The following is a 13,847-nucleotide window of genomic DNA, read 5'->3' on the forward strand; positions in this document are numbered from 1 at the left end:
AAAAGGACAAGGATACCTCTTAGAATGCTCTCTCTCGGATCACCTTTAACATAGGAATTCTACCGCCGCAGGGATTCCACTCGTTCCGGTTATATTATATTTTAGTGGTTCGCTATGCCCAAATGACGGTGCGGTACGGTCATCCCTACGCAAAACGATTAAAGTTGACTATTGTTCAGGTTAAAAAATCTGTCATACCGACGAAACGTAAGGGCTATCACATACAAAATGGCTACGTTCAGAAAACACAACCGTTGCACAACATTTGAGTAATTCGCTAATATAATTGGTCTAAATTTAGAGATCTAACAGTAAGGACCAATAATCACTAACCGCTTACTGATCACTTGTGTTTTTTGAACGTAACCAATGACATATGGCCCCCGCACATACTTTTGCATAACGCATAACATAAATGCATAATAAATTCGATTGGTTGAATTTCTTATGCACTTTGCTTATGGACCAATCAATTTGCTTATGTACATACGTTATGCGTTATGCAAAAGTGTGTGTGGGGGCCCATAACCTGCATAAGCATAGCACAAGAGCTCTAGGCCAATAAATATCTTATGTATATCAATATGGCGACTTTATGCTGGGAACTGATTGGTTCAACGGCCTTATGCTATGCTTATGCAGCTTAGGTCATTTTGTGTGTGATGGCCAGTGCCTTCACATACGAATTGACATAACCATAACATAAGGTTTCGATTTTATGCATCCTCACCTTTTTTAGAACTACGTTTACGAGACGTGGAACGGTCTCGGCGCAATTTAGCTATCGTATTGCTCAAAGATTGGAATTGCTTAATGAGCTTATCCAGTTTCTCGTCTGTGCTTGACGAGGCGTCAGACTTTTGACGATTACGCTCCTTTTTTGGAGCAACCGAGGCCACTGCCATGCTAGAACTGTTAATATCCGCTAGTCTGTCAGCTATTTCCGCTAATTTCTGTAAATCGGCTCGTTTGTAGCAACTAGAAGAGTCTTGTCAGTGTCAGGCAAAAGTTCAATGAAAAGAGATCTCAAGACCGCGGTGCTGCATTGGCCGCCGTTAAGTTGTTTCAGCTGATTCAAAAGATGAGACGGCTTCTGCTTCCCGAGCACCTGGCCCTTTAAAAGTTGACGTAAGCGGGCTTTCGGTGAGACCGCGAAAGTCGAGAGTATCCTCTCTTTAAGCAATGGGTATAAGATTTCGGGCGGGTCTGCCGTAACTAAATCTACCACGTGCGAAATTACTTCCGGTTCGACCCTGGTAAGGAGATAATCGACTTTGGTACGGTCTACCGTGATATTAACGTTCCAGAAGGATGCTTTAATTTAAATAAACCAAGCTTCCGGTGGCGCCAGAACGACGAAATTTTAGGCACTCGGTATGCATCAACTCGCCCTTCGGTAATTATATTTGTAAAGTTAACACACGCGCTAATTCCCGAATTACGACACGGGACAACGAACGGACGGTCGCGTTGCGGGAATATAGATGCATGCGCAGAACGCGGCAGAAAACGCGCGTGAAATCAAGAAAGAAGGTTTGCAAAAATATGGAGAGAAGAATATCGGAAAAATTAAAAAAAATTGTAGGATGCTCCGCAGGTGAAGAAGGTTTTGTAGTGGGGGCTGTCCACCATGGGGATGCTGATCACGGGGCCGATGTCCAGATGGGTGGCTGCGTCGACACGAGACGATGGCGGCGGTGGTCCCTTTTGATGGCGGTCCGAAAAGGCAGCGAGCTCACCAAGAGAGCATGATGAATCGTGCTGTATGCATGCCCGGCGGGTGACAGATTCCTCAGGGTATTGGCCCACAACGGTGATCTGGTGAAGCCTCCTCCGACAGCACGTCGATAATGGCCTTGACCGGCGAAGATCCGACGCCGCAAATAAACTCGTCCGGCGCTTGGCCAGCGCCGATAATAGACTCGTCCGGTGCTTGGGTGACGCCGATAATGGACTCGCCGGGCGCTCTTCTGGTGCGAAGATAGCCGCCGAAGTAGATTCAGGGCGAGAGAATCCTGGCACCGATGCCAGGGGGAAAGAATGTTGTTCACTTGGACACAGTACAATTGGACACAGTGTAAATGGACACGGTGCAAATGGACACAAAATAATGGACACGGTTCATTTCGATACAGGAATTTTGGACACAGTAATTTTGTACACAGAAAAAATAAATTCTGGACAAATTACTATTTGAGCACGATAAAAATGTACACCGTGCAATTGTACACCGCAAACTTGTACACCGCAAAGTTGTACACCGTGTATATTGTATTAGAAATCTGCTAATACATATAAACTTTACTTTGTTTGCAATGTACAAAATGGGTTGGTGACTTTGACGGGTGCGGGAAGAGGGCCGATGGCCCCTCTTGCATCCCCTCCCCCGTGTGTGTGTGTGTGTGTGTGTGTGTATGTGTGTGCAAACCATTCTCTGCACCACATGGGTTTGCGTCTTTTCATGCAAAACTTTGTGGTGTACAACTTTGCGGTGTACAAGTTTGCGGTGTACAACTTTGCGGTGTACAAATTTGTCGTGTCCAATTGCACGGTGTACATTTTTATCATGTCCAAATTGTAATTTGTCCAGAATTTATTTTTTCTGTGTACAAAATTACTGTGTCGAAATAAACCGTGTCCATTTAAAACGTGTACATTATTTTGTGTCCATTTGCACCGTGTCCATTTGCACTGTGTCCAATTGTACTGTGTCCAAGTGAAGGCCACTCGGGGGAAATCGTCTGCAAGGTCCGCACTGTCCGCACTCCCAGGAGCCGCCGATTAGAAACGACGACGACGCTCACGGAAATCACGTCGGGGTCATCAGATGTGGGGATTAGTATTCCTTGATATGTTATGTGTGATCTGTATATGCGTCGTCGCGGAAGTCCCCACAAGCTTCCGAGGTAGAGGAAAAGTAGTCGTGGCGGTAATTAACTGCACTGGGAGTTAACTGATTTATTAAAATATACATGACGCCGGTTATCTGGCATGACTCGATAACCAAATGTTAATGGCGGACTGCCCGCGAAACGTACACTGCTGGAAACGAACTCCTTACAGCGTCACGCTGGCGCGGGCGATACGTGAAGCTAGATTGAAAACTCGCTAGTCCCCACACTCTGGAGCCCTGTGCGTCATCTTGCGGTGTTTTTATTTGTTATTTTCTGCTTCTCTAAGCGGCCCACAGTGGGCCAGGAGACCAGAAAATGTGGTCAAAAGTCAAGATTTTGTCGGATTTTAATAAAACTATATATATAGACTTTGTAACCGTGCTCGCGAGCGACGGCCAACTTCGCCTCCGTCCCTGGTCGCGGCCCTGAGCCGCCCTGGTGTCGGGGCAACCGTTCCTCGACCATCTTCGATGCAATACGTAATTGGGCGCCAGGTACGTTAAGCGTACCACTCTGTCTACGCCGAGAAAGATGGGCGCTCGTTAAGCGACCGAGGCGTTAGCGGTTTCGAATAGCCAGCTACTCAGCCCTAAAATGGCAGAGCGGGAGGTTCGGCGCGGGCGGATGGAATCGGGAAGGCGAGAGAATTATTAAAACAACGTTAACAATAAAATTAACAAATATATTTAACCATGAGCAATACAGAAGTAGACGGCTCTGTTGAGCAGCACTGGTGACTCGCGCGCGTTACAGGCTGACGACCGCTTGAAATTAAATTTCGCGAATACGGGACAATGAACGAACGGGTTATTTTGCGTACGCGGGAATTCTCTTGTCTACGCTTTATCCTGCGTCGTTGGTGGACGCCAAACTACCGATAGAATAACAGTTCGCCAAGGGCGATCGGGACGAACCGTAACTCCGAGCTCGCGCGGCACGCGACGAACTCGTGCTCTTCCACACGTTACAAGATCCCGCGAGTAATATGCGCGATAATTATGGTGAGCTCGTCAACGAGGCAGTACAAGACAAGGGTATGAATCGGACGAAAGCGCAATTAACAGAGATTCGCGATACCGATGCGACAGAGTAAATCAGATTTTACTAACAATAAGTTGTAAATGCGCGACAATTCACAGTGCGATTAACGCCAATAACTCGCGATACGACTACAGGACAAAGATACAAATGACTCGGCTGCGGGTCGGGACGCACACGCAACGCAATTATAATACGACACGAACAGCACGCGGTGAATTCACGCGGGCGGATGTGATCGGGCGAGGTAGCGGTACTCCAATGATTTCGCGCTCTTTCGTAACTTTACTCGAACGCCGGAAAATACAGCAATAAATTCGCGATTTTTCCGCGACTCGCCCAACCGCGAAATCGGTGGCTTTAGAAGGCTATCGTGACGCTCGTCTCATTAAATCGCCTCTTCCTCGTCTGCCTCATCCGGATCGGGATGAACTCCGGCTCCTGCGTCCTCTCACAAAATTCGCTCGGGACTCCGGAGCACACACACTAACAAGATAACGTCCGCAACTTGAGTGAGGGATCCTGGATCCCGCGGGGGCCGCTCGGCGATGCACCCCACCTTGCCTCCGATAAGCCGGGCCCTTATTAGCCGCGGTTTTCCAAAATCGATTTTCGCGCAACGCGTAGCGTGCACGCCGTCGCTTGCTGATCAATCCAAGCGCGGTGGTCGATATTGCTGGGTCCCGTGCGCGAGAATTTTTGGCGCTCTCCTCTGCGGCAGATTCCTTTCTCCTTGCCGGGCGCATCCTCCGCTGGGACATTATCTCCTTCTCGACGAGGGCGTTTACTAATTACAAGCTGTCGCGATCTCCGCCAGAACTTATACAGGATCGGATTTGAAGTCGCCCCGTCGGGACACCGGCCTCGCGCGCCTTCGCTGGATCCTGAAAGCGTGATTCGACGGCAGTATTGGAATTCTTACGGGATGAAAATTGTAGGCAAGATCAAGGCGGTATTACCTGCGGACCCCTGCTAGAAAAGGATCTTCTGCAAATCCCTCGTTGATCTTGCTTCGCGACTTCCGGGAAGGTCCTTCCGTCGATACGAGACGCCAGAGCTTACAAAATAAATCTCCAGGGCCATCGATCTCCGCCACGCTCGCGATGCAGCGATCGTACAAATTTTAACGATTAATGAACGGACAACACACGGAACGTCACACACACAAAAACACGAGATAACACGCGTCCGTTTCCGAGCGGAAGGACGCAGGACCCACGTGATGTTAACGCGTAAGGGCCGCTAAGGCTCTTGTGACGGACAGCAGCCTGCGGCTGTCACGTCACAACTTATATATATTTTTGAGGTCGCTAATAAGAAATGTAATGTCAAAATTTAAAAATTCAAAATGGCGGATACAGTATGGCGACTAACATTAATAAAAATTGGTTCGTTTCAATAAAACTGGATGGGCAATTTTGAAGGTCGCTAATAACGAATATGATGTCAAAATCTAAAAATTTGAAATGCCAGATCTAATATGGCCGACACAACATCTTCATCAAGAAATGTAAAAATATAGCAATTTTTATGCAAATTTTTTATCAGAGGTTTTTGAAGACGTTGATTACAAATATGCTATTTAATTTTTTAAATAAAAAAATGAATAAAAAGCAAATGGAGTCCGATAATGTCCTGCAACCTTCTCGCGGTAGATCTCAGAAACTACAGTTATGTAGGCTAATCGCGGCCAAATTTAATAAAATATTTGATTAAAATTTTTAATATCCTATTTTCATAGACATCCGATCACTTATATTTATTTATATTACAACTTTTTTGCCACTTTGAATTCGTCATTTTGAATTTAGAATTTGAATAGCAAATTTGTAATTAGAGACCTCAAAAACCCTTGAGAAAAAATTTTTATTAAAAAACAAGTTTTTTTATTTTTAGTCTACAATTTTGTATTCTTTATTTTAAATTTAAAAAAATGAATAGTATATTCGTAATCAGCGTCCTTGAAAATCTCCGATAAAAAATTTGCATTAAAATTACCATGTTTTTGCACTTCTCGTCCGTCATATTAAATCCACCATTTTGAATTTTTAGATTTTGACATCATATTCGTTATTAGCGACTTCCAAAACCCCTATATATTAAGTTTTATTAATATTCAACAAAATTTCGATCTTTGGTCACTTTTCCGGTCTCCTGGTCCACTGTGCACTGTGGCATTTGATGGCGCGAAAGATGTCTCATGTATATATTATTTTTTCAAACATAAATGAAAAGTGGCAAAAAATTGCATATGTACGTTAAAGTACATAATATGAACAACACATTCCATACTTTATTTTTTTTATAACGAATTATGGCCGATTATGAGTAATTGGTATACAAAATTGTGCTGAAGAATTGATTAATTAAGCTGATAATATTAAGAATTTGTATCTAATTTTGATTATTTATACATGTAATTAATTTTCATGTATTTCACTCATTCCTATGTTTAAAAAAACGAAGCTAACAAGCCCTTTAAATATATATAATAATATATATTTAATTTCGACGTTCGTAACAAATAATCTAGAGAAGAAAAATAACGCTCTGCTACAGATTAAAATGCAAAAGAGTACAAATCGATAAAAAATGTTAAAAATTGTATTCCGGCAACTTCAAAATATGTACAACATATGAACGTAATTTATTTCATAAAATTTTAAAATTGACTTTTGGCCACTTTTTCCGGTCTCCTGGCCCACTGTGCGCCCGTGTGTGTATATGTGGCTCTCGCGCTCGTGCGCCTCTTTCTTCTTCCGATACCGTTGTAACAAGACAGCCGTTTTGTATACTCTCAAGAAATAAACAAGTTATTTGGTTCACTTTAAATATTCAGCGAGTTCTGTATATTTTTCTCTCTGTATATCACAACAAGTCAAATAGGGTGGACCTTGCTTTACAGGTTTATGTTTATGTTTGTTTGCAGAACAATGATCGACGGCTAAAATCTTTAAAAATACATTACTCAAGGTCATGATTTTGACAACATGTAAACCTGCGAACATAAACATAAACCTGTGAAGCAAAGTCTATCCTATTTGACTAAAGTTTCATAAATACGATACATGATATCAGTGCTTTATGTAAAGTAAACGACGTTCACGCTTGTACCACATGGGGTTTGCGACTTTCCACGCCAAACAAGATCCACGCTGTTTATTTGAGTGAGTCCTAGATGCATACAGTGTAAAACCGACACCACCAATCAAATTCTATAAATTCATCCTAACCCTAATTAACTCAGCAATCTGATTCGTGGTGTCCGTTTTACACTGTGCGCATCTGGAACGCTTTTGTTCGTTTCCAATGTCTTCGCATTAACCAAATAGCGACATAAAATTGGTTGGGTTAAAGTTATAAAGAATTACGGAGCCCGCCTACGCGGTCTCTGTACTAAAGTCCTATATAAAGAAAGAACCGAGCCCCACACCACAGCCCGCACCATTTCTAGCACCGCCATACTGGGCCCGCTCCAGTTTCATCATACTCATAGTAAACATACTCCGTTTATATGAGGGTCGATTAATTTTTATATAGGATAGCCAAGCTATCTTATATTGTTCTTCATTTCTTAGAAATCGAAATAAACTTAGTCCCTGACCTTCCCGAACAGGACAGTCAAACACTTCGCACACTCGTACCATTTCTTTTCATATATTTGTAATATTATATATTATATTTAAAGACTGTAAAAAATAAATTATAAATTAACAAATATATGATATGTCTATTTCTAATAATTTACAATATTACAATATCATAACTTACATTAACGAAACACAAACGAAACAAACGGCTGTTAATTGTAAATAATATACATATATATACCTCCGGGCTCGAGATGGCTGCTTTTATTAGGGTATCCCCAATCAGAAATCGCTACTCCGGTCTCTCTTTATATAGGATTCTACTCTATACCATATAACTTTACGACTTTTCATGCAAAACGTGATCTTTATAAATATGTAGTTTTGGAAAATGACATGTAATACATAAAACTTCTTGTGTTTATAACTGTCTAATAAATAATGAGCGACGACTAAAACCTTTTATATATTACTTGGGGTCATGATCTTGGGCAACATATGTCAAGATTAAGGTCACTGGGGCCCCCTATTCGATATTTTTACCAAAAATATTTTTAATAATATTTAAAAATAATTAAAATTAGCTTTTTTTAAAACGCTAAAAATAATGAAATAAGTTCCTTTTTTTTATTAAAAAATCATTTACTTAAATTTTTAGACAAATATTTTTTAATATTTAATGCACATTTGCTTTAAAATTAAAAAAATGTTTTTTTACATTTGATAAATGTCTGTTTTAACATTTAAAAAACTATTCTTTAAACATTTATCTCGAATAATTTCGGTTTCTCGCTGTGACGCCTTGCTAATTTTATACCGTGCCGCAACATTCACGGCGCACGTAACGTCCATTTCGACTCATCCGAATATTCTTATCAAATTTATATTGAGTTTGTTATTAAATTTTTATTGCAATGAAAGCAAAAAATTGTTGCATTATTTAATGATTTTGAACGTTTGAATGTTGCATTATTAAATATTTTGAATATTAAATTCAACGTAATCTCACCAATCTAGCATCGCTTAATTTCTACGATAATTTTGTAAAGGAGAGAAAACTACATGTTTCATACAAGCCACAGTCGTTCATTATTAGACAAAACAACGAAAGGGTAAATACATTGTTTGAGAAGAGAGTTTTAGTTTGATACTATTAGTCTCTAAATACAAATGCTGTCTAAACGAAAAATTCAATGTCGGATGTTAACAATTTTAATCAGTACAGAATCTGAATCTTTAATAATATAATCTTTCATATAATATAATTCAAATACAAAATGTACTCAAATAAAAGCTACATATTATTTATATAGAAATTTTAATATTTGTATAGATATCTTACTAAACATGTATGATATATACGCACATGAAGTATCTAATTTTCAATTAATTTTCTTAAGTTATTTTATTAAGTATTGCACAATTTTGTTTCAATTTAGTTTCATCTAAATGCTTTTAATAACAAACAATTACGAAAATTATGATAGGTAAGATTGACCTTTACAGGAACATTGCATGCGTATATGCGAAATTATTTGAAACATCTTCGATTTTCATAATAAGGGCAAATTTTTTCGAGACAATAATTAGAAAAATATGATTATTATTCATCACTCTTTTATGTATAAAACTCAGTCAGTTACCTTTATAGACCCTCTTCCTTTTCAAATTAGCATGTTTAAAATAAAAAATGTTATATATTTTTGTTTAAGATTAAGTATATAATTGATAAATATTTCTATGTACCCGAATTATAAACAAATATATATAAAGATATTAATATATATAAAGAAATTATGTATTCTACAGTCTCGGCCCAAGTTTGGAAACGCTTGCGATTTTCTTGTACTATGTGTATGTAGATTAAATGTAAAAAATTAAAAAAAATTTTTTAATAAAGGATTTTACAGCTCTTATGGAAAAGCCAAATTGGCTGAAATTTTAATATGTTTTAAATTTTGACTTGCTAATTAAAAGTCTCAATAGTCATTAGGCTAGAAAAGCAAAAATTTTTCAGTGTTTTATGTTAAAAATTCTCTATTGTCAGGCAATATTAAAAAACGTTTTAAGAAGATGAGTTTTTAGACAAAAAAATTTATTATTATGAAAAATAATCGCATTAATTGTTTTCAAAAAGTATTTTAAAACTTAAAAAACTTACTTCAAAATTGTTATTTTTATATTAAATTTTGTCCGATAATGTTTTATTCGGCTACAGCGTGCTTTAAACTAAAATAAGTATATTAAAAAAAATACCAATTCTCAATTGTATATAATTTAGAAATAAAATATCATAAAGATAAAATAAAAGTATTTAAAGTTCTATCTTTGTTCTTTATTATGCGTGTTTGAAAACTTCTTAACGATTTGTTTTCATCGAGATATTTAATTTTTAGTAAGATGCAAGAAAATCGCAAGTGCATCCAAACTTTTGGAAACATTAATTGATATTGATTTAGTTTTTAATAAATGTGCCAGCATATATAAAAAACATCTTGACTCATGTAAAATCGTTTAAAAATATTTGGATAATAATGTTATTAAATAATAATTTAAGAATATTTAACTAAAATATTACGTTGTAATAATTAATAAAATTTTGACAAAAATTTAATTAATATTTTCAAAATATTTTAAAGATATTTGAACATCAATATTATTAAATAATATTTTAAAAATATTTGTAAAGTAAAATTATTAAGTAATATTGTAAAAAAATATTTATAAAACATTGAATCATAATGTTTAGAAAATTTATATAAAATTAATATTTAAAAAATGTTAATCGAATATGTTTTGCTTACTGGGATGTTTATTACTTTGGAATATATTAAGGGGGGCAAGTCATGTAACGCGCTAAAAATTGAGTGATTTTTTGGAATTTTGTTTGAAGAAATTATACAACCAATTTTTTTGAAATTTTCAGGGTATGTTATTGTAACATTGAACTACTAAAAAAAATTTTTTGACAGAAAAATAATATGTATTTTATAAATAATAATAATGTAAATCTAATGCGTCGACGTTGAAGTCACTTGTCGGCGTGCAATGTAGCGCTACTTGTATTCATCTGAAACAAAAAAACCAAATAGATTTCTTTTTTGTACGGTTTGCGTTATTAATTGAACCTATTGTTAAAGAAAATAATGCAAAATTGTAAAAATGGCGACACGTAGAAAAAAAGTATTGATTTTTACGAAAAATTTTCGTGTTAATTATGCAATAAAAATAATTTATTTGAACAATACAATTAAAAATAAAGGTTCAATTTATGAGGAAAGTATTTATCTAAATGTATACACAAGGAGAACTCAATCGGATGAATAGTTTTTGAGTTATCTTGCACGCCAATTTTAAAAAAGTAGTTTGGAGAAAAACGCGTTTAAAGTTCGAGTAACAAAATCGTGAAAAAATCGTAATTTATTTTAACTAACCGCAGTTTTTTGCTAATCTGTGATTTCAGCGCCATAGAGCAGATCTTCCTGTTTTTCGAACATTATTCTAACATAGCCAGGTTGACATTTATTACAGAGGGATCGAAAGACTGAGTTTCCGACTCGTCTACATGAGTGCTCCGCCCAATTCGACCGTTCAATTTTCGACGAAAATAACATAGAAGGAACTCTCAAATCGGTTTCTACTATTTTTTTCATATTCTACGGAAAATTTCCTATAAATTTAAGCAAGAAAAAAAAATTGCTAAAAAATTTCGATTTACATGACTTGCCCCCCTTAAGTCAACATGAAATATCAATATATCGATATATTTTAAAACTTTGCTTGTCAAACATTAGCTTGTCTGTTTAATAATGATTGTTTTTTAATATGATGCGTTAGGAAAAACGAGGTTGAATCTGTCTTACAAGAACCTATAAATATAACCGGCAAATCTGGAAAAGAGGAAAGAAGGGAGAAAGAGGGAGAAGAAAAAGAGGGGAAAAAGGAAGAAAGAGAGAGAGAGAGAGAGAGAGAGGGAAAGGGATGAAGTACGAAAATAAAAGCTTGCGTGTTCTTGTTTTCTTGCTCTTTCGTGTACGTTTTTCTTATATCTCGGGGTAAATCGAGAGTCAGCATAGCGTAGTAGCAACAGTCGGTCGAGGCGCGTCGATTCGTTCGGAAGTCGAAGGAAACAAAGGAAGCAAGCTCGCGCGAGTTACTCACGGATATTCTGTATGTTGTATTATATTTACACAAACATATTTATTTATTTATTTATTTCCCTTTAGTATTTATTATTTATTTATAAAGCCGAAATCGATTACTAAGCGTAGTCGCAAGCAGCTCAAAGTTTAGTTTGCAGTCTTTGCGCGTCAAATCCAATTACTTGTTTTGTTTATGTTTTGCAATGTTCTTTTGACGATTGTTATGAAATCAAGTGTATCCGCTACAAAGAATTCCAAGAAAGGAAAAATATCGTCACTGTGTACGCACGCAAAATCTCGCGAAACATCGACGGAACAGTCGCTCGACGACGGTATTATTATTTCGAGATTGGAACACACGGGTGAGTTATCAATCACTACACGATTCTTTGTTATTGATCGAAAATTAAGAATAAAGAAAAAAGAACTTATAAATAAGAGAGATTTACTTCATGTGTAACGCGTATGTATGTATTATGCGAACCTATTCTAAATGAGATGAATATAACCATGATTTACATTTACAAAATCCATAAGCAAAAAAAGAAAAAGTATTTATGCTAAGTTATAAAAAATATTGAACTCAAATATAATCTTTTCTTCGCCAGTACCTGGATAAAACAGAGATAGTTATTAGATTTGACCTAACTGGCCAGATATAATTCAAAATTAACGCACTACGTTTCGACCGTAGTTCGGTCCTTTTTAAGTGCATATATACATAAATTACATTATGCACATTAAGAACTATGACATATGTCCAGATATGTTATAAAGAATGTGCGTCATAAAAAGTACAATATAAGTTAAATAATGCAAGACACACACACACACACACACACACACACACACACACACGCGCGCCACACACACACACACACATAATACGTCCGTTACAGTCAAGATATGATGTTAAACTGTTTAACATCATATCTTAACTGTAATGGACGTATTATGTGTGTGTGTGTGTGTGTGTGTGTGTGTGTGTGTGTGTGTGTGTCTTGCATTATTTAACTTACTAGCTTTTTACTCCCGTGAACTTGGCGCACCATATTCAAAAATCCGAAAGTTTCTTTAGAGTTCTAGTATCCTTTCGAATAGTTCTAAAATTCTCTGTAAGAATTTTCAAGAGTTCCGTTGATTAAATATAAAAAAATTGAATTTAAAAATATGATGCACTAAGTTCACGCAGCGCATCGAATCGTAAAAATCAATTATTTCTTAAGAGTTCTAGCTTCTTTTACAATAGTTCTACAATTCCTGATAGTTCATATCAATAGTTCTATCGAATTAATTAAAATAACAATAATTAAAAAATATAAGGTGCTAAATTTCTGTGGCACTTTAAGTTTCAAAAAAATTAATTTTTGTTCTATTTTCCTATAGTTCTTAAAAAACTTTATAATTCCTGATAATTTTAACGTATTTTGCAAAAGGTTCCGTCGATTAATAATTTTTAATTAATTATTTATAACGACCGCTGGCGCACCATTTACGATTAATATGGTGCACTGGGCGTTTCTATCACTTTTTCGGCAGTTCCCGACAGTTCTCGCTTAGTTCCGACTATTTTGAGACATTTTACAAAGAGTTCCGTCAATTATTAATTTTTAATTAATTAATAAGCCGACAGCTGGCACACCATTTACAATTAATAGAGTGCGCTGAGAGTTTTTATCACTTTTTTGACAGTTCCCGACAGTTCTCGCATAGTTCCGACTGTTTCGAGGCATTTTACAAAGAGTTCTATCAATTGTTAATTTTTCATAAATTATTTAATGCGACCGCTGGCGTACCATTTACGATTAATAATTATTTATATGATATTATTTGTTTAGTAGCCTACTGTTATATGTAATGATGCTAATATGACAAAACGCAACAGTCAACATTTGTTATAAGGCCATTTTTACTTTTAAGAAAATTTTCAAAAATTTAAGGTATTTTAACATTTAATTACACATATTTCGTCATTCTTGTTAAACTTAACCGCATTATCACTCAAATGTATGTACACTTAAGTACTTTCTTATTATTTAACTCTTTATTCAGCTGTATATATTTCGAGTTATACAAAATTAAACGATGATATAGGATGTTGTCAATATGGCCATCTAAGTGTGCTAATAATACAATCACTTTCGAAATCTCGACAAAATTTCTCAATAAATCGATTAAAGCCT

At 36.5% G+C, this 13,847-nt stretch overlaps 1 protein-coding gene across 6 annotated transcripts in view; it reads left to right on the plus strand.

Annotated features, from left to right (window-relative positions):
- Positions 1–11,443: 11,443 nt before the first annotated feature.
- LOC105832507 (protein TANC2) overlaps positions 11,444–13,847 on the plus strand; it is a 208,645-nt gene continuing 206,241 nt past the window's right edge. For 2 of the 6 annotated variants that reach the window (XM_036295463.1, XM_036295461.1), the window contains exon 1: positions 11,576–12,026. The gene's annotated coding sequence lies outside the window, so the exon portion shown is untranslated. Of the gene's footprint in view, positions 12,027–13,847 lie in introns of all 6 variants that reach the window. The other 4 variants (XM_036295458.1, XM_036295464.1, XM_036295457.1 and 1 more) reach the window with 4 other exon arrangements.

The sequence above is a fragment of the Monomorium pharaonis genome, chromosome 1 (genome assembly GCF_013373865.1).
Source record: "Monomorium pharaonis isolate MP-MQ-018 chromosome 1, ASM1337386v2, whole genome shotgun sequence".
Lineage (NCBI taxonomy): Eukaryota > Metazoa > Arthropoda > Insecta > Hymenoptera > Formicidae > Monomorium > Monomorium pharaonis.